At 38.6% G+C, this 23095-nt stretch overlaps 1 protein-coding gene across 1 annotated transcript in view; it reads right to left on the minus strand.

Moving 5' to 3' along the window:
- The window catches only part of pear1 (platelet endothelial aggregation receptor 1), a 72635-nt gene extending 49968 nt beyond the window's left edge, over nucleotides 1-22667 (minus strand). Inside the window, exon 1 of the mRNA XM_086077905.1 lies at nucleotides 22474-22667. The gene's annotated coding sequence lies outside the window, so the exon portion shown is untranslated. The remainder of the gene's footprint in view (nucleotides 1-22473) is intronic.
- Nucleotides 22668-23095: the final 428 nt, after the last annotated feature.

Here is a 23095-nt window from a genome sequence, read left to right on the forward strand (position 1 = left end):
ATTCACGCACACACATTTGATTTTAACCAACATTTCAATGAGCTGAACAGTTTAAACTTTCAACCATTGAAATCGCTCAAGAAATGTGCAAGTTAACCATAATGTACAGTATGTTACTGCCCCTTTAATAAACATGCACATTCACGCACACACATTTGATTTTAAGTAACATTTCAATGAGCTGAACAGTTTAAAATTCAAACCATTGAAATCGGTCAAGAAATGTGGAATCTACCATAATTAACAGTATCTCACTGCCCCTTTACAAAACATGCACATTCACGCACACACATTTGATTTTAAGTTGTGAGGAGACGTCACGCACCAACACTCCATTGATTTGTATAGGATTACGCTCACCTCAAACAAAAGCCTCTCGCGACTTAACGGTTGAAGATGCAGATTCCAGAAATGGCTCGTTAGAACGGCAAGGGTTTGGGGAACGCGAGCATGTTCTCAGTTTTTTAATCGGATGAAAAATGACCAAATGAGAGCAGGTTGAAAACTTATGATTGATCGAAAATGAAGAGGCAAAAACGGCGAAAATTACATTGAAAAGAGATCAAAAATGTGCGACTTCTCCTCGCTTAAAGTGAAAATAAAGGTACTAAATGACACCGTAGCCAAATAAAACTTAGTTCTTCAGAAAGCAGAGGCTTGTGGCTACAAAATGTGCGAATTTGATGTCTAGTGAGCAAAGATTGTGGCCATGGTGACGAGTTGAAGTGAAACTTTTGGAAATATATTTTTTGGTTCCCACCACTCAGACCTTAATTAGTCACGCTCTAACTGATGCAAGAAAGGCGACTTTTACCCCTTTGCTCACTGTCTTTGAACCCGCACAGGGGGGAGAGCTTTCATTCCTTAATTTTTTTTTTGACACTGAGCTAAAGATGACAAAAATTCCAACAAAATGAGCTAATTTTCATATCGGTCGGTTAACGTATGCGCGCGCAGCGTGTCTTTGAAAAAGGTGCTTGATTGGAGTTGATCTCTTTCGGATTCCCATTCATTCCTATGGGACTTTATTTGGGAGTTTTTTGGGAATAGCGTCGCCATGGTAACTGGGAATTCTTATAAAAATAATGCCGCACCGAGTCAGATCGAGCCGCATCGTTTGATACCTCTTTTGTCCCGGTGCGATCTACGGTACGGGCCGCATTTTAGCAGAAAAAACGCGGAAGATTAAAGAATAACTAGAAAAATTCCCGCGGAAATTTTGAATGGGCCTGCTAACTCTTTTCAATGAGCTGAACAGTTTAAACTTTCAACCATTGAAATCGGTCAAGAAATGTGGAAGTTAACCATAATCTACTAAAAGTATTACTGCCCCTTTAAGAAACATGCACATTCACGCACACACATTTGATTTTAAGTAACATTTCAATGAGCTGAACAGTTTAAAATTTAAACCATTGAAATCGGTCAAGAAATGTGGAATCTACCATAATCAACAGTATGTTACTGCCCCTTTAAGAAACATGCACATTCACGCACACACATTTGATTTTAAGTAACATTTCAATGAGCTGAACAGTTTAAACTTTCAACCATTGAAATGGGTCAAGAAATGTGGAAGTTAACCATAATCAACACTATGTTACTGCCCCTTTAAGAAACATGCACATTCACGCACACACATTTGATTTTAAGTAACATTTCAATGAGCTGAACAGTTTAAAATTCAAACCATTGAAATCGGTCAAGAAATGTGGAATCTACCATAATTAACAGTATCTCACTGCCCCTTTACAAAACATGCACATTCACGCACACACATTTGATTTTAAGTTGTGAGGAGACGTCACGCACCAACACTCCATTGATTTGTATAGGATTACGCTCACCTCAAACAAAAGCCTCTCGCGACTTAACGGTTGAAGATGCAGATTCCAGAAATGGCTCGTTAGAACGGCAAGGGTTTGGGGAACGCGAGCATGTTCTCAGTTTTTTAAAATGACCAAATGAGAGCAGGTTGAAAACTTATGATTGATCGAAAATGAAGAGGGAAAAAGGGCGAAAATTACATTGAAAAGAGATCAAAAATGTGCGACTTCTCCTCGCTTAAAGTGAAAATAAAGGTACTAAATGACACCTTAGCCAAATAAAACTTAGTTCTTCAGAAAGCAGAGGCTTGTGGCTACAAAATGTGCGAATTTGATGTCTAGTGAGCAAAGATTGTGGCCATGGTGACGAGTTGAAGTGAAACTTGAAATCTATTTTTTCTCTGTCTACACTCTGATTCTTAATTGGTCCGCTCTAGCTCATGCAATACACACACATGGGATAAAGGATATTTCACTCACTGTCTTTGAACCCGCACAGGGGGGAGAGCTTTCATTCCTTAAATTTTTTTTTGACACTGAGCTAAAGATGACAAAAATTCCAACAAAATGAGCTAAAATTCATATCGGTCGGTCAACGTATGCGCGCGCAGCGTGTCTTTGAAAAAGGTGCTTGATTGGAGTTGATCTCTTTCGGATTCCCATTCATTCCTATGGGACTTTTTTTGGGAGTTTTTTGGGAATAGCGTCGCCATGGTAACTGGGAATTCTTATAAAAATAATAGCGCAGCGAGTCAGAGCGAGCCGCATCGTTTGATACCTCTTTTGTCCCGGTGCGATCTACGGTACGGGCCGCATTTTTGCGGAAAATAATAAACCCTTTTTCCCTTTTTCTAGGATAGTAATATGTGCCTTCTGCTTCGCAGCAGGCCCATAATAAGAAGAAAAAAAATAAACCCCTTTTCTAGGATAGTAATATGTGCCTGCTTGCTCCGCAAGCAGCAGCGATGTGCCTGCTTGCTCCGCAAGCAGCAGCTTCGCTGCTGCTTGCTCCGCTTAGCAGGCCCATAATAAACCCTTTTTTCTAGGATAGTAATATGTGCCTGCTTGCTCCGCAAGCAGCAGCTTCGCTGCTGCTTGCTCCGCTTAGCAGGCCCATAATAAGGACATTTGAAAGTGCATCACACAGAAGTGACGTCATCTAGCAGCAGCCAATAGAAAAGCACCTTCAGATGACGTCGCTCCTAGATGACAATTTTGCATGTTTGACTTTTGGCTCCAATGGCTCGCCTTGCCTGCTTTTTCATTAAATTGAGCTGAAACAAAATTGTACCCTGGTATTTATTCAATCTTGCACACAAGTAATTTAAAAACTAAAACTAAAACTAAGCATTTTTGAAATAACTAAAACTAATAGAAACTAACAGATATCCCGATTATCGTGCATCGGAATACGAAGAGTAAACGTGTTGGAAAAAAGCTCTGAAAAATCTCGCTTGAGAATGCTAGCGTGAAAGCGACAACGTACTCTTGTGCAGCAAAATGACAGCCTGGCAAAGGTTTAAAGTCTATTTCCGAAAAACCAGAAACTGGAATTGGAATCTAATAAACAATCAATTTAATCCTAAATGTTTTTTTTGAGGGAAAACAAAATACTTTTAAATGTAATCCATGCCAGATGCTCTAAGAATGTTAACCATAGTTCTTTCCTTCAAAAGACATCATCATGTCAATCACCAACTTAATTACATTGCTCAAATATACTGTAACTCTCGTCAATAGAATGCTTATAGCAGTATGAAATAATAACATTTCGCATTGGGCAGCTCAGAATGCAGCATATTTCCAAGTGGCATCCCACAGGTATCACCATTAGGTCCCCAGAGATATTAATTAAGCAACATTAATTACACCTACATATGATCCCTGTTCTTTTTTTTTTATATTGTACATGGACACAATTAATGTGACATGAACTGCAAACGGATACAAATATGGAGTTGATTAGAAACATACAATTCCCGCCCTCCCACGAGCCACTGTTGCTATTTCAAGCTGTGACATAACACAACACAGTCATTACAAACGCCTTAGATGAGTTCATAGAAAATAAAAATAAATCTATTTACTAGCTGAGCATATTTTTGCCAATTCACTAAATACGCACACACATCGCAGGAGCTGTTTGTAAGCGGCGCAATCGTCTTTGGAGACGGACACGCGGGAGTGGAGCCACAACAAGGGCCAAATATAAACATGTGCTGGTTTTATGTTGGTCTTTAAAGACACTTGTAGCCATAATGCTCGCTTCCATCAGCACTGACAACTCCGCCTTCTTTTCGTTCCTTCTTTCCAAACGTTTATCAGCAGGACGGACTTCGCACAAATGAAGCGAGCAGTTGAAGTTCACTTGAATTATTTGCACAAATGGACATATTGGCTGCGACGCACACAGCAAAGCCGACGAGTAAATCAAGTCAGGGAATTAATGGCTGTGAAGTAAAAATGACGAGCGAGTAGTAGCTCACGCGGTTGCGAAGAGTTTTGTTTGGAGCAAAGCTGACACTTTTAATTCTCCTGTTTTGAAATGTGATGCAGCTGCAAACGCAAAGGGATCGATATGGCTCCAAAAAGTTGATGGAAATAAAAACAGGAATCATTTAAGTGTGCAACTATACAGTAACCATGGCCTGTTTTAAGAAAAATGGACGACTTCCTGTTCATTTTTGGATATATTAAAATGTATATGTAAATATTTCAGAGAAATATAAATTCATAAAATTACATTTACATTCAGTAGAATAATAAAATGTATTTCAGTGTTCTAAAACCCCAGCATCTCCCCCATACCAGAATGGTTTGACCCAACTTGTCATATTGTTTTTTTTTGTTGCAAATTTATTATTATTATTATTATTGCCTATATCATCTCCTCATGATGAGAATGTTTCAATTATTGGTTTTTCCTGAACAATCTGAAAAAATGACTTTGGCGCTTATTTTAAGAAGTCATCAATATGCCACCTAGAATCACCTGTCAATCACTTGAAAACGTACAAATTAAAAGTTCTGTTAATTATTTCTTTTTGAGAGCTTTATGAGCTCAAAAGAGGACACTTAATGTTGATAATAATTTTTATGTGCACAAATCTCAATTCATAATTAAATTACTGGAAGTCCTCAAGTTACGGCGGAGTTACGTTCCTATACGCTGGCGATGTAACTTGATTTTCGACTTAAGTCTGATTTCCTCGTTAAAGTCGATATTTACATCGAAATGCTTAAAAAATACCCAGTAATAAAAAATAATAATTGTGCAACACAAATTAGCCGGAACCAATATTTCATGTTTCCGCACGGACATTCATTGCTGATGGACGGCAGAGCGGAGCTAATTCAAACTTAAACACGGAAATGTGACGCGCCTAATGGCGAGCCGACCTGCTCGATGGAACGTCTGTTGCTGGAGGTAATAACAACACAACTTTAAAAAACTTGAAAATGGCGTAATAATTGTGGGAAATTAACGAAAAAGAAGTTGCTACGGACGAGGTACGGGCGCCGCAAAGTCGAAATGACGTAGGTCGCGTACGACGTAACTCAAGGACTCCCTGTAATTTTTTTTTTGGGTGATATCTTTTTTTCCAAAATAGTTCAAGAGACAACATAAATACAAAGAAAGATCCAAAGTTTAAATAAATCAGACAATGGTGGAACAGCACCCCCCCCCCCCCCTCCCCCTTTCAATCAGAAATGCTATATGCTGGTTTGGGGGTACTTGTCTTGAAAAAATATTTCACGTGACTGAAAAAAGGTTGAACCACTGACCACTTAGACAATTTGGTGCATCCTGACTTGATCAACAATCCCACTAAATTAACTCATTCACTGCCATTGACGGCTATACACGTCAAAATTTCATTTGAACTATTTCTATTAGTTTAACATTTTTTCCCCCACTTTTGTTAACAAGAGTATGAAAACATAGAATTGTTTTATTGTACATTTAGAACAGGTATAAAATTTGTGATTAATTGTGTGTTAACTACTGAAGACATGCAATTAATTACGATTACAAATTGTAATGGCAATGAATGAGTTAATTATATAAAAATGAGAATGTATACCTTTACAGAATACATTTTGCATTGCATGGCGAATGACCAAAACCCTGTTCATTTATCTACCAAGCCTCCGCGCTCAGGCCCAAACATTCTGTTCACAATGAGGTCAAGCTGCTCTGACAAGAAAGTAAAATATTGTTTTCATCCTACTCAAAGCCGTTTCATGGTCGTGCTTTTGTCAAATCCATAGCATAAAAAGGCATTTGATCTATGTGTTGCACAGCCATGTTCCCGTGGCAACTGTAAAGACAACACAGAGGAAGAGCTTTGAAATAGGTTACAGGTGCGAGACGCAGTTAAGCATGTTGAATTTGTATGTCATGTTGCCTCATAAATCAGTCACATTACAAAGCACCACGAACGCCATCGGATTGACAATAATTCACTTCAAGACCAAAATTTACAGTGGAAAGAGGTTTGTTGAAGTCGACCTGCAAAGTAGCATCAGATGGTAGAGGGGAGACGGATCGAGCCCTGCTGCCGTTAATAAAAAACAGCAAGTCATTGACGGCCCTTAAAAGGTTTATAATTGCCTATATTGACTCCTTTGCTGCTGTGGACGTTTATATTCGTCTATCCAATTACTGCCACTGACAAGCTGATGTAAAATTTAGAGGATTGTAAACAACTCTAAAGATTTAGAGGCCTGTAGATGGCGGTGTTGCATTTGAGTGGAATATAAAGATTATTTAGTGAATAGCGCTAATGCTAAAGTCGGACAAGAATAGGACCCACCAATGCACCTCCCAACATATAAAGCTTGCCTTTCAGTGAAGATGTACCACGTCAACATACTTCCTTGACACCGATTTCTCTATACTTTTCAAAGTGAGATTTATCACTTTAATCTTAGAATCCTGACTTTCTTATTACCCCCCCACAATTCATAGCTCTATGTCACAAAGTCAGAATTCTGAAATTAAAGTCAGAATCCCGAGATTAAAATTGTAATTCTACGGAAGAGGATTAGGGCCAATGAAGAGGGGGAAAAAAAGTTTGACAGGATTGTCATTTTATTCTCAGATAGATGAGCATAAAGTCAGAATTCTAATAATAAAGTGAAAATCCTGCCAACCTTTTTCTTTCTCTCGTCACTGGCCCTAATCCACTTCCGTAGAATTCTGAGATTCAATTAAGAATTCTCACTTTGAAGTCAGAATTCTGAGAATAAAATGAGAATTCTCCCTTTAAAGTCAGAATTCTGAGATTAAAGTCAGAATTCTCACTTGAAATGTAGAATTCTGAGAAGAGTGAGAATACGGCCAACCCTTTTTTTCCCCTCTTCACTGGCCCTAATCCTCTCCCGTAATCTTGAGGCATGTTTGGGTGTTTCATAGAGTTTTTCAGCAACGAGCTGGTTTTACCGAGAGAAGAAAAAAAAATCACAGACGTGAATTCGTGAAAAGCAAACAGTGAATATTATGACTAGTGTTCATACATAATCATATTTAATTCCATACGTTTCTGCCAAAATCAATGCAGCGTGTGACTAATCAATGATAAAATATGCATGGAAAAAAACCAAAAAATCCACATAACATTCCCTTTTGTGACTCAAGACTGCTGTTGGAATAACAACTCCCTGGAGCAGTGCACCTTCCATGTGACACATCCACCACCGCAGGCCCCTCCCCCCTCCCCCCTGCCATTAAAAAAGCAGAGTTACTGTAAAGCCATAATCCTTCTCATCTGGATCCAAGAGCCCCGTTGAGACCGCAGTGGGACTGGCACATGGTGTTGGGTGAGGGGGCTTCTGAGACCCTTAGCAACACATTGGGGCAGAAACAATCATCGCGCCACACCCTGAAATGTGAGCGCGGAATAAACACACCCACAGATCACTCTGTGTTTACAGTAAAGAGGCCGAAAACGCCTCGCACCGCTGGAGCCGAACCCCCGCGCTGGAAAATGATGGTAAGAGGAAAAAGGCTGGACGGTTCTAGACGTGCTTGCGGGATAAAAGATGATCCAGAGACAGAAAGATGACAGCTGAGGCTCAAATTTCGATGATGACGCGGAATTAGCCGCACGGGTCACCAGATCCACAAGAAAACGTTGTCAAAAATTCAAAAAGGAAGAAAAAACACAAGAAGTAATGTTGTTTTACCGGTTTTAAGCCCTATTCATACAGTCAGGTATGTATTTATTTTTTTATTAATTAATAATATACATTTATTAATAAATATTGAACATATAAATATTGCATTGCATTTATATGTTCAATAAATAAATACATTTATTAATTAAAATTCAATTAAAAAATGTAAAAAAATATATACAAAATAATACATTAAATTCCAACAAGAACTACGGTGGCACTAAAAGGCCAAAAAGGCTCAATACAGGCCTAATGGAGTGCCACAGGTTAACCAATGCAAAGCATACAGCAATATCCTTGTTTTTCACGAACCTTTGAGGTGGCTAAGCTAGAGCCCCAAATGAAGGTTTGATGTTAAGGACAAAGTCAGATGCCCACTGCAGCCTGTTAGCGCGGACTGAAGTTTTTGAGTTAGCTGAACTTTTATGGAACAAAAAACAAATGAAATCGGGTCAACTCTTCAGGCTGCCTGGAATACTTCAGCAAAAACAGGAAACGGCGAGTGACTTCTCGCTTCCTGGCTCCTTCACTTCATCCATACTCAGGTTTCCACTATTGAGTGCGACTTCGTTGGTTCTCATGAACCGAGATAACTTAGAAGTCGCCATCTTGGAAGTTTCATGAAGACGAACAACCGCATGGAATTGTGATTGACTAAGGAAGACCCACAGATGATGAATTAGCAATTGTGAAGCGATCTGTTTCCATACTTTTGGAGGAGAGTGTAATTCGGAAAGAAAGAAAGAAAGAAAGAAAAGAGAAAAAAAGGGAGAAAGAAAGAAAGAAAGAAAAAGAAAAAGGAAAATTTTAAAACAGAGAGACAGAAAGAAAGAAAGAAAGAAAGAAAGAAAGAAAGAAAGAAAAGAGAAAAAAGGAAAAAAAGAAAGAAAGAAAGAAAAAAATAAAGAAAGGCAGAAAGAAAGAAAGGAATAAAGAAAGAAAAGAAAGAGGAAAAAATAAAGAACAAAAAAAGAAAGTTGTAGGAGAAATAGAAATAATCAACATATCCATTTTAGAAGTGCAACAAACATGAAAACTAGTGTTGCCAAACAATCAACTATGTATCCATCTGTCCCCAAATTTTTGGACGGGAGTGTGATTCATTTCAAGACAAGTGGCCAAAACCAAAAATCATGTGACCTTGAAATCCCATACGCATAGCTAGTAATGCTAATAAGTAGCCCCCCTAGCATGATGACCTCATGTCCACAGATAACAGTAATGGAATGAAAACATATGACGCAACCAGGAATCTTCTAAGCTGATAGCACTTTCTTCATAAAAAGCCATCTCGTGATTGGTCCTTCTTCGATTTTTTTCCCGCCCTTTCCCCAAGCCGACTTTTACAAGCATGAGGTCAGTGCCTCCTCTTTCCCACCGCTCTGATGGAGAACAGAGCTCGCGGAACGCACCGTCGGAATGATAACGTCGCCACGGCAACGCTCATGTTGTGGATCACGTGAAGACATCAACAAGGAGAGTTCAGCGAGGGTGAAAGGAATATTAAAAACCACATCAAAAGCAACCATCAGGTTATAAATGTGTCAGATGGACTATTTCAAAAGCGGGTGGGTCTTGTTTTTGATTCCCAATACAGGCGCAAGGTAAATGTTTTTGTACACGTCAGTGACAATGTTGTATCCTAACAACCTCAAATACATGTTTTTGTAAACGTCAACAATGATTTAGTCTTTCATTTCCTTAATGTAGATCATGCAAAAGACAACTTTGAGACTTCAATTAAAAATAATACCAGTGATGGCGTGGCTAGTAGAGGGTGCCCATCACTCAAGAAATCAATAAATAAAAATGAAATAATAAAACGAAAATATTTTTGAAATATACGTGAATGTATCTTGGGATAATTGGGATTTTTTTTTCTTCTCCCATTCAGCTTTCTTGTCTGATTTTGTGACGTATCACATACTCTCAGATTCTCATTAAAAGTTATAGAGCTGAAGAGTTGAATGGCAGCGCAAAGTTTTCCATGTCATCGTACCACTAACATTGGATACTAGCTTACTCTAATACTGCTAGGCTGATCTAGTGTCGGTTAGTTATGATGTTTAGCTCCCTGTGGCTTTATGATTCACAGTTGCGGAAAGAAACACACTGATATAGCTCATCTAAAAATGACTACCCCCCCCCCCCGGTTCATGTATGACTTGAAAAGATAGCTTAAGAAGCTAGCGCTCGTTTGAGAAGCTTTACGCTCCAACGCGTAACGCAGTTTGCACTAGTAGCCGCGACATTTTTCTCAAAACAGGATGTTTGCAAATCACACAGCAGAAGGCCTGCTAATGCTAACGCTGATGAACTTCTTGAGCAGGCGCTTGCGCAAAGCTAGGGAAGGTCTGTCTGGATCACTGCGCAGGAACTCCGCATCAATAAAAGTTTGATTCCACTTTTTCTGTGTCGCTTCAAACTCAACTCAACTTTCAACTCAACTTTATTTATAAAGCACTTTAAAACAAGCATTGCTGTTTACAAAGAGCTGTACATGCAGTTAAAAGATAAGTAAATACAAGTTACATCCATAAATTAATAACAAGAAGTAGGTAAGTGAATAGAATCAAATCAAAAAGTGAGAAAGCTTTATTAGTCTCCAGAACCTGTGCTGACATTTGTAAAGTCTTTCTGTTGCTATTTCAGTGGGCTCCATTTTGAACAACAGGAGAACATCCCGTGGCATAAATCCTTAAATTTAAGACTATGGTAGTTACAAAAAACAAAAACAAAAAAAAACTTTTTAAATTTATAAAAGTAGATTTGAAGACAGTAGAGAAAAATTCTAAGACAAACCTTGGATGAGCTTTTGTATATTAACACCAAGTGTTTTAATGACATAATTACACGTTTTGACTCTTTAATCCAAAAAATATAATTTCCTCGTCTCACTTATGTTGACGACCACACACACCACAAATTCAATGAATCCAACATGATGTTTGGTAAACATCAAAGACAAAAAAAGAGTCTTTGATGAAGTTTTCTGCTGCTGTTAAGCAGGCTTTCTTTTGAATCTGGTGCAATTTAGGGCCGTTGCGGACACCCCTGAAATCGTTAAAGCTGAAATGCAGTGAGTTGTTGCCTTTAAATAATATAATGTCATAGTCCTCTTTTAATTTTTAAAGTAGGTTTTAAGACAGGAAAGGAAAATTGCAAGCCAAACCGTGGATGCCACAATCTTTGTCGGACAATTTCCTCTTTGGCTTTTTGTAACTTAAAACCTTTTTTTGCAAAGTATTTTAATTACTAAATGATACGGTTAGATCCTTTAATGCAAAAAAATAATCTAATTTCCTCGCCGTAATTATGCTGACGACCGCACACGCCATAAATTAATCGATCTAAAAAAAAAGGAAATTAAAGCAGAAGATGACAAAGCAAATAAATTCCCCGCATGCGGCCGTACAATCTTTACATTTTACATTTCTGTCACATTTGGCCGGCCATTAAATTCCCGGCTTCTTGCCAGTTGGAGGCAAAAACGGTGCGTAGCGCCTGCGCCTGCGCCCAAACCACAGGCGGCACGACTTGCGGCTCCGCTGGTCAGGGAGACAAGCTAACAAACGGAAAGGCTGACAAAAACACGGCCTCCATTCACAGCGCGTTCGGCCAGCAAAATGGCGGAAAAGCCAAAATGGATGACTTCAAAAGAGAACGCGACCATACTGGGTTGTAATTATACGTGGCGTAATTCACTGCGGATCATCATCTATGCAGAGACACTTTGACGGAAAGGAAAGCCAAAACCAGAAAACACAAGCTTAGCTGTATAAACGGCCGCGTTAGCGACACCAGTGACAAAACCCTCGACGTCCGCAAAGTCGCGCCAAAATGTGGACTGCTTACATTCGATGTCGCTGCACGCACACGCAATAGGCTTGTGAAGTCATGATGTCAATATTAGTTATCCAAGGTACTAAAAGGTACGCTGGAAAATCTTCACACCTGAGTTGCACTTTTTCTGCTCCACACAGAAGCCGGAAAATGTACAGATCGACTGCAACGACATATTCCGTGTGGGTGGAAGCTTTTTCAGCAATTTCAGCCCGGAAAAGAATTATCAACAAAATCTTCATATTGAGCCTTGGTATACTTTTTATTGGCTGTTAGCCTCAGGACCTCCACAAAGATTTGTGACCTGCAGTCGAGACAAAGAGGATCATCTGGAAGGACACCGCCGTTTTTTTAAGACACTTCCTGAGCCTTGTAGGACATTCTCAGTGTCCGTTTCCAACTGGGATTTATGACCTTGTTGTTCATTGTTATCCCGTCGTGTAAGAGCTCGCTTGCTTCCTGCCGTCGGAGGAAATAACGCCACACGCGTTCATGCGTCACATTTTTGTAAACACCAACAACAACCCCCGGGGGGTCTTCAGTGACTCGAACTGCAGCGCGTGGCTCAGTGGTCGGGTGGTTGTCTCCCAACTGAAAGATCGAGGGTTCAATCCTCTCAACTTTGGAAACAGTTTAACTTCAGCAAATCTATGTTTTTGTTAACATAAAAGACAATTTGGTATCAAACATTTCGTGTTGCTATGTGAAAAATACTTATATTAATTTTTGTCATTTTTAAAAAAGAAAATTATGTTTTTGGGATGAAACTTAATGCTATGTGAAACACGCGTCCATTTTTGTCACATTTAAAAAAAAAAATTTTTTAGGTTTTGGGGATGAAACTGAATGCAGACATCCCCCAAAATTTTAAAATATGAAAAAATAATGGACGTGTTTTTCACATAGCACCTAACCTCTGCTGTATTTATTTATTTTTTTACTCAGATTGCCAACATCACAACTTCAGAAAACAGGCGAGCCGTGACAACAGTTACCTGAGCCCTCAGACAATGTGATGTCATTTTCAAGACAAAATAGCCACCGTATGCAATAGATAACATCAGGTGTGTTTTTCTGTTTAATTCATTTTGCACAAATGCAATATTGGACTACCATGTTTAATAGTGAGGGCGCATACAACAAATAATGTTTTTTTTTTTTTTGTACTTGACTTCCCATTTGAGACATTCAGCACAAGAATGTCCTGGCCTTGATGCATCACGTTAAAACCATCCATCCCACTTCGAATGCCTTTTTTTTTTTTTCTTCCAGTGGTGCCTGATGATGATTTGGTCTCAGCGTTGTTTCAGCGTGAATCACAGATGACTTGTTGATTCAGACATACGTTGTCTCTTCCTGGTCTTTATTATCTGGCCACGTGTCCGCCAGCCTGCTGGAAAACTCTACATGTGTCTCACATTACATTTGTCAAAACAAACTATCATTGAGACTTCTTGCAAGTTGCCAACAAATGACCACTGCGCATGTGGATTTTTTTGGGGGAGAGAAATTGGCACAATTTCCTTATTTTTCCATGGAATTTGACACTGACGGTCAAATCCGAAAACTATGCGCGTCCTCCTCTGTTTGGTAGGTCACGGAAGCTGTGGGAAACACGACAGTGATGCAAAAGCAACACAACAGCAAGTCGTTCCCAAAACACAAACACAAGCGGGGCCAGAGGGGTCAAGAGCCTTTGAAATGTTGGAGTCGAGGTCAGGAAAACACTCGTAACCGCCGCTAACGTCTCACAGCCATGACGAACTAGCGATGGGAGTTTTGTAAATATTCAACAATAAAAAGACAAAAATGTTCACATTTCTCTAAGCTTTGGACTGGACAGGATATTTACTACACATCTTTACATCCACAACTACCAATAGTTTTGTTTTCAAATGACTTGAAGTGTTTTTGTCATCGTCAAACCTAACATGCATGTCGGTAAAAACTGAAGACAATTTAGTAGGGGTGGGAATCGTTGAATGTCTCACGATTCGATTTGATTCCGATTTTTGGGCCTGCGATTCGATTCAGAATCGATTTCCGATTAAGAACGATTTTTTTTTAGTTCAAAATGATTTGATTGAAAATTATTTTTGCTTCAATCTATAGATGCACAAGGAATTGTAATGATCTACTCCAGTCTGGCTCGCTAATGCTAATTAACGCGCTACTCGCGGCACTTTTATCACTCAAAAGAACAGCTCCACACTGAATTTAAAAATTGTTTTTATTGGAATCGCTTCATTGTGACTTTTTCCTTCTACTCTCTAATGTAGCTACAACTTAACAGTGTATTAGACCGCGTGGAACCACACTGCCCCTCAGTGGCCAAACCGGGTTCAACATGAACAGCGTTCCCAATAAAGGCACACACAAACAGGGAAGTCAGTATAAAATCATTTAAATAAAATCAATTTGGGGGCATTTAAAATCGATTCTGAATCGTACTAAATGAGAATCGCGATTCTTGTGAGAATCGATTTTTTGGCACACCCCTACAATTACAAATACTTGGTACGTTTAATGAGCATCAAAGACCATCACGAGTCTTTGATGAACTGTAACATCAATGATTATTTACAGTCTTTGTGTGTATATTTTGGGAAACAGAAGTCCTCAATGAACCTAAGGCATGTCTTTTGGAAAAGCGTGGGTAAATATCAAAGACAACGTAAAATCTTCAATGAAGTGTTTTAGCAAACAACAAAGGCAAACCTTGCATACACGTGGCAAAAGCTATCAAAGACAATCTGAAATCTTCAACGACTCTAATGTCATTTCACTAACATCAAAGACAATTTAGACGTCAGTGAGCCTCACATGTCTTTTTACAAACATTATTAGACAACCTTGTCAAAGTTGAGCCTAACGTTTTCCCCAAACATCCAAGATAGTCTTCAATGAATATAACATGAAAAATGTAAACCACTCAAGAGTTTTCAATGGCTCTGTTATAAATATTTGGGTAAACATCAAAGACACACACAGTACACAACGCTGTGTTTTTTTCTAGCGTAGCGATGGATCCATCATGGAACGCTTACAACCTCTTTACACTTCCACAATCAACTCGTGAGAGGGGAAGCAAGAGGACTGCCGAGTCATCACAAATGTCATGTTGACATAAACACAGATGTGCTCACACACACACACACACGCACCCCCCCACACGCACACACACACACTCGCTTCACACTATCGAGCTAACTCAAGGACGCGATGAGGTCTTGTTCTTGAACACTTGACCCTCACGCAGGGCGGTGGGAGGACTGCTGGGGAGACGCGAGGGCGGACGAGTAAGTCGGGTGTGAAATCAGACCGCAAACACAAGCACACACGCAGCGACCGTTCAAAAGATGATTGCGTTTTCTACATTTTCAACAACAAAAGCTTCACTTCATCTGCTGCGAGAACAAATCATAAACCGAAGGTTTAAATTGACCTTTAGATTCCACAAGACGGTGCCAAAGCACTACTTTTGCATTCAATCTTTATACTGTACAAATTCACATTCACACCAAGCAACAATTTAGCCCGCTAAGGAACGAACCTAACGTAAATGTTCTTCTTCATATCAATGACTGTTTCGAGTCTCGTTGAAGCTTAAGTCGATGTTTTTGGAAACATGGAAGACAATTCGAGTCTGAATCAACCTGATTTACTGTACCTGCTTTTGTAAACACAAAAAAACGATTTAGTTTCAAGAAAGCTATCCTGTAAACCTCAAAGACAACTCTGGCCAATTTAACGTTCATGTTTTTGCAACGTATGTTCTCCGGAATTATCAAAGAAAATTTGTCTTTTAGGAACCTCACACGTTTTTTTTTTGTTGTGATTATTGAGGCCAATTAAGACGAATGTACATGTGTGTTTTTGAAACTCTTAACTTTATTTAAGTCTTCAAGATTTATCTATTACGCTTCAAGAAATGTTTTGGTGAATTTCAAGTCTCAAACCTCATTTTGTAAACATCAATTTATTGTCTTTAACTCATTCACTGCCATTAACGGCGACGTCAAAAATTCATTTGAACTATTTCTATTGGTTTAACATTTTTCCCACTTTTGTTAACAAGAGTATGAAAACCTAGATTTTTTTATTGTATTAGAACAGATATAAAATCTGTGATTAATCATGAGTTAACGAGTGAATTGCAATTAATTACGATTAAAAATGATAATCGCCTGACGCTCCTAATTTTTAATAATATTTTCTTTTCTTTTTTTAAAGATTATTAAAAATTGGAAAAAAATAATTACAATAATTTTTTATTTGATTAAAAATTAGGGGTGTCAGGCGAGTACTATTTTTAATCGTAATTAATCGCATGACTTTGCTAGTTAACTCACAATTAATCACAAATGTGATATCTGTTCTAAATGTACAAAAAAATTCTAGGTTTTCATACTCTTGTTAACAAAAGTGGGAAAAAAATGTAACTAATAGAAATAGTTCAAATGAATTTATGACGTCTATAGCCATCAATGGCAGTGAATGAGTTAATAACCTTTATCCAACACAATTTTGAGTCTCAATCAATAATAGAAATCAAAGACAATTCTGGCTGAAGTAAATGTTTCCAGATAGCTTGTTGTAAAACCAGCGAGGCCTGCCCGCCTTCCTGGTGTCCTTGTGGCGACCAAGCCTTTTTGCGGGTGTCAGGCCGACGCTTTATGGAGACGCGCGTTGGGGGTTAAGAAGTGCGAGCATAATTCACGCAGAGACGACGAAGGTTCCCATGCGACGGCTCTTGAATACGAGTCTTGAAGTCGCTACTAAACGACGGAGCGAGCAATTTAGAGGAAGCCGCCACACATCTGCTTTGGATTAAAACGACACTTGTGAAGTGAGCGCATGGCAGCTGCTACCGACCGTACACTGCGCTGGAAAATGTTGCACTCGCGCTTGCTAGTCATGTTGGTGCAGCGCAAACTTTCCATCAGTGTTGAGGGGATTACGGTAAAACTGCTGTTTTCTTGGGAGCTAGCCTTAGCATTATTATTAAGTACAGGGTTACGAGTCTGTGACTTATGGAGCCCCAACCGACGAGGTTTTACGGTTACAAATACAAAATGAAAACCCTCGCAAAGAGTATGGAGAAAATGCTTTTTTAATTGCCATTCACAGGAAGTCCAGCCTGGGCCAGTAAAATTGCTCAACGCACCACCTCTGGCATGTGGTACGTGGCCCGTGTCTGGAGAACCTGAAACTTATTACGCTGATCAATTCACAGCCCCGAAAAAGCGGACTTTTTTTCCCCTCTCTGTCCAGATGGGGCCCATTGAGTGAGCATCTGGGAGCCGAAAAGCTCATTTTCTTCTCTCCGAACAGCAAAGAGCCACGTGTGCTACCCCCAAGGTGAAGCGACTTTTTTTTGGGAATTGTCACAAGGCTGCTGTAGTTTCTTTCACCAACAGGAGACACTGCAGTTGACTTTGAAGGGGGCGTACGGCATCCGCTACATCACGGGAATCGCCGTGCACGAGCTAACGAATAGCATCTCCAGTAGTGTTATGAATAGAGCTGTCAAAACGATTACATTTTTCGATCTGATTAATCACATTTTAGAATTTTGATTAATCACGATTAATCGTTTAATTTAAAAAATGCTTTTTTATCACCATTTTTTTCGCCGCCAAATTTGAAGCGTTAATTCTTTTGACATTTAATGTTTTGAGGACATCTTCAAAAATTTTTGACCCACTGCACACGCTCACATCCTCCTCTTTTTCTAATCAGTTAATTACTTGCATAATTTAAAATGGAAAAAAATTACCCCAATATTTTGACATGAACAAATATTCTAAATGTGATACGCAAACATAAAAAACAAACAAAAAAACATTTATTAAATGCTTTACTTTAATGCACATACTTATGTTTATTGCTAAAAACTTAAACGTAGCCATCCACTGTCACGCTAAAGGATAATCTATGGTCAAAATTAATAGCGCGATTAATCTGCGTTAATTCATGATTAATGCGATATTTTTTTGTGATTAATTAATCCGTTAATGCCTTAACTTTGACCGCACTAGTTATAAACGATGGACTTTTGAACACAAATGTAGACAGATGATATAACAATAATAACAGGCATATATTCTTTATCCTCTATGAATAACAACTAATATTACTTCTGCTTACTGAGGAGTTTCAACCAGTATATCCATGTATGTCTGTATTATACTAGCAAATTGATTCGTGTGTTAAATGCGGCCAAAAGCACTGTGACCACTAGGGGTCCCCCAAGAAGAATTAACAGTCAACAGAGCCTGGAGTATTGAGGCCAAACGGAGTTAACCAGCCAACGCCACACTCTTATTTGCTGACGCCCACGTCACTCACCAGGCCAGGCCCTGCTTTTTAAAACCATACACACTCAAAGTCACAGATACTACAGTACAAAGTGAAAAAAAAAATAACCGGCACTTTACATGTTATTGTTTAAAATATTTTTATTTACATGACTAATTAAGACTTCATCATGTTTGTTTATTAATCATTGGAATAATTGTTAAAATACTCAATACTTGTTTTATCTTTGTTTTCACTCAGGCATTTGCACATTTCTATATCGTTTTAGGATTTGATTATTCAACATTTTGTTTTTCTGAACCATTTTCGTCACCTTGTTTCAGGTACCTCTGTCAAGTAAGTGTACGTTTGTAAGTATTTGCTTGATATTTTATGACACTAGATTGTTGTACAGTTTGCTATTTTTAATATGAGTATTTTATTACATTATATGAGTATAGTATTATATTATATACATTGCTCTTGAAAACCACAAATGATGAAAACAGATGCCACTTCTATGATTTGTTGTTGTTACTTTTAGTAGGTCTTGATCATCTCAAATACCCCACATTGTGTTTTATCCTGAAATGTCCTGAAAATAATGTAATACTTCTGCAATAATTTTACAATAGGTGACGTAAACATGATTCATAATTACCGTAATATTATTGGCAGAATCAAAAGGCCTCCCAAATCAAATTCTATTTAAGGCACCTGGAGGCGTGGCTCAGCTCTGTTTCATAAAGTTGTTATTAAGACACCTGGGAACTGTTTAAAATTGCGGAGGGAGAAAAAAAAACGCAAACTACGCCTTGTTTCAAAGATGAAAGTACGCAGACTCCTCCGCAGTTAATGGACAACATCGGTGTGGTCGTCAGCGATTAGCAGCACGCAACAGGAAGAGTGGAGGTCCGGTGGTGGTTGTGGGGGAGGGGGGGGGGGAGCCACATACACACACATGCAGGACATCCTGGGAAAACGACGCAGTGGGGTGCAACGGTTGTAGAGGGGTGTGTGTGTGGGGGGGGGGGGGGGGCGCAAAGCTTTATGAGAAAGACAACAAGTCGAAAGGAAACAGAGGCATGCGAGAGTGACAGGAATTGTCATCGAGACAATTAGTTTGGATCATGTGGCCATTAAAAGGACAGCAGCTGTCACTTTAGCATTGCGAAATGTTACCGTCGGGATATTTTAAAACTTCCCTTCAGACCGTGATCACGCTCATGACTCAAAACCTATTTCAAATCATCGTACCCCATTGGAATGACTAGAAATGCCATTAATCCGTTCTTGCGGACCCCCGCTCCAAAATAAACAAATAAACGCCACCGTACCACAAGCATATTTTGTTCACTAAGAGCATTGAAAACAGTTCATATACATCTTCATTGTACATTTAGAACAGATAGAAAATGTGGGATTAATTTGTGATTAATTATGAGCGAACTACTAAAATATCAGCTTTTAGCATAACCCACGCACACACACATTTCACACTTCTTATACCATCATTATCTTCTTTCACAGTGTACTACATTGTAACTTGCTGGGGTGGCTTAAAAGTTCAGCAAAAGATAAATGCAGATTGTTTGATGTATTCTGTATAAACAACTTTACAAATTGCTTATTTTTTTTCCTTTTTTTTAACAAACGGCCATCATCAGTCATGCCGCAAAGTTTTGTCTTTGAAAAGTGGAGCTGGAAGACTGAATTGAAACATAAGAGCTCTCATAAAAGCGAGATGGACGACGGGGAGCAGAAAACAGCTGGTGGGTCGATGAAGAAGAAGGAGATGATGATGATGAAGGAGAAGAGGAAAAGGAGAAGAAGAGAAGGAGGGAGAAGAAAAAGCTCAAGAAAAACAGCAAAAGTTCCCTCGGTTCACGTGCGCGCGTTGCCAAGCATGACATACTGTAGACTGGGGACTGGTTTGTTTTTTGGATGCAAAAAAAGCAAGTCAGCAACACCCCCCAAAAAAAGGGGCAGCAAGAAGTGAAAGTCATATGATTTATGCAATAATCCATAACACAAACACAAAACAGTTTGCATTTCAACGTTGGCGTCCTTTTTGGGGCCAAATCATTTCTCGGGTTTCAGCTAGTTTCTGGCTTAACGAGCAGTGTCTGCAGTGTGGCTACACACACGCACACACACGCACACACACGCCAACACAAGCAAGTCCAGGAAAGACCCTCACCACAGCACAAGTAGTCTGTGGTGTGTGCCTCTTGCTGGCTCCTCTTTCACATTTATGACGCGCACACATGGAGCAGAGTGAGGGGCCCGCTTATGTAAGGCCCCTCGACCCTCTTTAAATGTTTGAGGGGGGGGGGGGGGGGGGGGGCGGCATAGCAACACACACAAAAAGCCAGACACATTTCTTCTTAGTGTAAAAAAAAAAAATGTCCCAATAAAAAGTATTGAAGAAGATATTCTTAAATGCTAACTTTCAAAGCATGCAGCTTTTACAATTTTTCTGCATGGCTCTCTTGCTACTAATTGTAACGTTGGTAGAAGAAAAAGTGTGTGCAAGTGTGTGTTATGTTTCTATATGTCCACCAGGTGGTGCTACTTTTCTCCATTCAAAGCATGCAGCAAGATCTCCTATTCTTTTACTTTTTTTCTGCATGGGTCTCTTGCTACCACCATAATTGTAATGTTGGAAAATAGTGCGTGCAAGTGTGCGCTATGTTTCTATATGTCCACCAGAAGCTACTACAGTTGCCCCATTCAAAGCATGAAGCAAAACGTCATCCCATTTACTGCTTTCCACAATGCTGAAATAAGTATTGTTTTCACTAATGGTGTTCACGTAAAAAAAATTGTTTATGTGTGTATTTTTAATTATTATTATTATTATTTTTTTAATTCAGTCGCTTACTCTATTTTTCAATAAATTACACAAAGTTTAAGTTGTCTTCTGTTTTTTTGTGTTTTATTATGTTGCAGGTCAAATTGGCAGGTTTTAAGGTTTAATCTTCTTGATTATTTATGAAACGTAAAATATATATATAAAATATATGTTATATATATATATATATATATATATATATATAAATTTAAAAAATGAAAATGAAACTTGCTTTGTACTGTACTGCAAGCAAATCACGTCAACAAATAAGACGAGTCATGCTTGCGAGTTGGATTTACACCTTTTACGACTCCACTGAGCTTTCCACAAGAGCTTTCGAAAGAATTATTTAAGATGTGATGTGAACTTCCACAGGATCAAGATTCCGTCAAGTCGTCAACAAGCGAGGATGAACAACCTGGCAAATAAACTTTTTTCAACCATTTTCTACGCTGCTTATCCTATGGCCAGCTGACTGAGGGTGTGCGATGATCAGCTGTCAATCAAAGTGGCGCTGAGTAGAAATTGATGCCGGCCAGCTGCGTGAATATCATTCAAACTGAACTCATTTGGCCAATTAATTAAAAAAAGTAAAATAAAAAACAAAAACAAAAAGAAGACGACAAACTTCAGCGTCATAAAGCTTAAACAGTTTCGTGTGTTTCTTCAGTGACTTTTCATTCAAACTTTGCAGCCTCATATTGGATGAATTGCAACATGAGGTCATTAATCCTCTTGCTATGTTTCTTTCTTTGGGTCAATGTGACCCACTGCATGATAAGTCATTAAAAAAAAGATTCATTGATTAGCTAATTTTGAAAGTGTATCAATAAAATAAGAAAATAATACAAATAGGCCAACAGGAATTTTATCCCATTGTTATATTTGTATTTACATTGTTTTGTTTTTTTAGATTTTTAAATATAAATGTTTGTTAATTTGGGTCAATGTGACCCACTGCATGTTTGGTCATAAAAAAACATCATGATTTAAAAATAAATAAATACATAAATAAAATAAAATATGAAAATAACACAAGTCAGGCCAGAAGAAAAAAAAACATACCCTAATTTATTTTGTATTAAAAAATATTTTTGACCATTAAATAAACACATTAGTACATCTTCACAATCATAATAACATGCATCGTGGTATAAGGCTAACAATAATAATACTGTCGTGGTTTTCCTACAGTTTACATTTTGTTGCATACACACAATGGCCACAGCATTAGGCACACCTGCACAATACAGTGAGATCCAAAACATAAGAGCCATCAGATGACATTAAATATGACCAAAATATTAGACGCAGCTCTCGATGTAATACGAGCTTACAAACTCCAAGCACGGCAATAATAATTTTTAAAAAATGGATTAATCAGTACTTCTCTCACAGATCTATAGTTATTATCTTTTTTGACAGCTAGTCCCAATTTAACAACTCATAAGAAGTCTTTACTGTACTCACCTTCCCGCTGCTTGCTGCCTGGTGGTCCCGTCCGGGTACGACTACACTCCAAAGTATCCGAAGACCAGAAAAAAACAAAAAAAACAGAAAATGTTACCTTACTGTAATAACAAAAAGTTGATACACAGGTTGTGTGAAGATCTTGTTGCACAACGAGGGTCAGGCGGATTTTGAGAGGGGAAGAAAATGAGAAAGTAGCCACAGAGGAAGAGTCGTGTGGCATCCCCCCCCCCAAAAAAAAAGGGAAAAGGGGGGAGGGTCGTCAAGACCACGCAAAGTGGAAAAACTATGACAGAGGGAGGGAGGAGGGAAGATGGCTGTTTTAACTTTTTGGAAAGATTAGATAGATAGATAGATAGATAGATAGATAGATAGATAGATAGATAGATAGATAGATAGATAGATAGATAGATAGATAGATAGATAGATAGATAGATAGATAGATAGATAGATAGATAGATAGATAGATAGATAGATAGATAGATAGATAGAACGAAAGAAAGAAAGAAAGAAAGAAAGAAAGAAAGAAAGAAAGAAAGAAAGAAAGAAAGAAAACTCATATGTGTCTATTCTTTCTCATAACTTTAGCTTATTGAGGAGTTTTGACGAGCTCCATGCTCCA

Source organism: Leptonotus elevatus, chromosome 6, assembly GCF_054856555.1.
Source record: "Leptonotus elevatus isolate MCC_2025b chromosome 6, RoL_Lele_1.0, whole genome shotgun sequence".
Classification (NCBI taxonomy): Eukaryota; Metazoa; Chordata; class Actinopteri; order Syngnathiformes; family Syngnathidae; genus Leptonotus; species Leptonotus elevatus.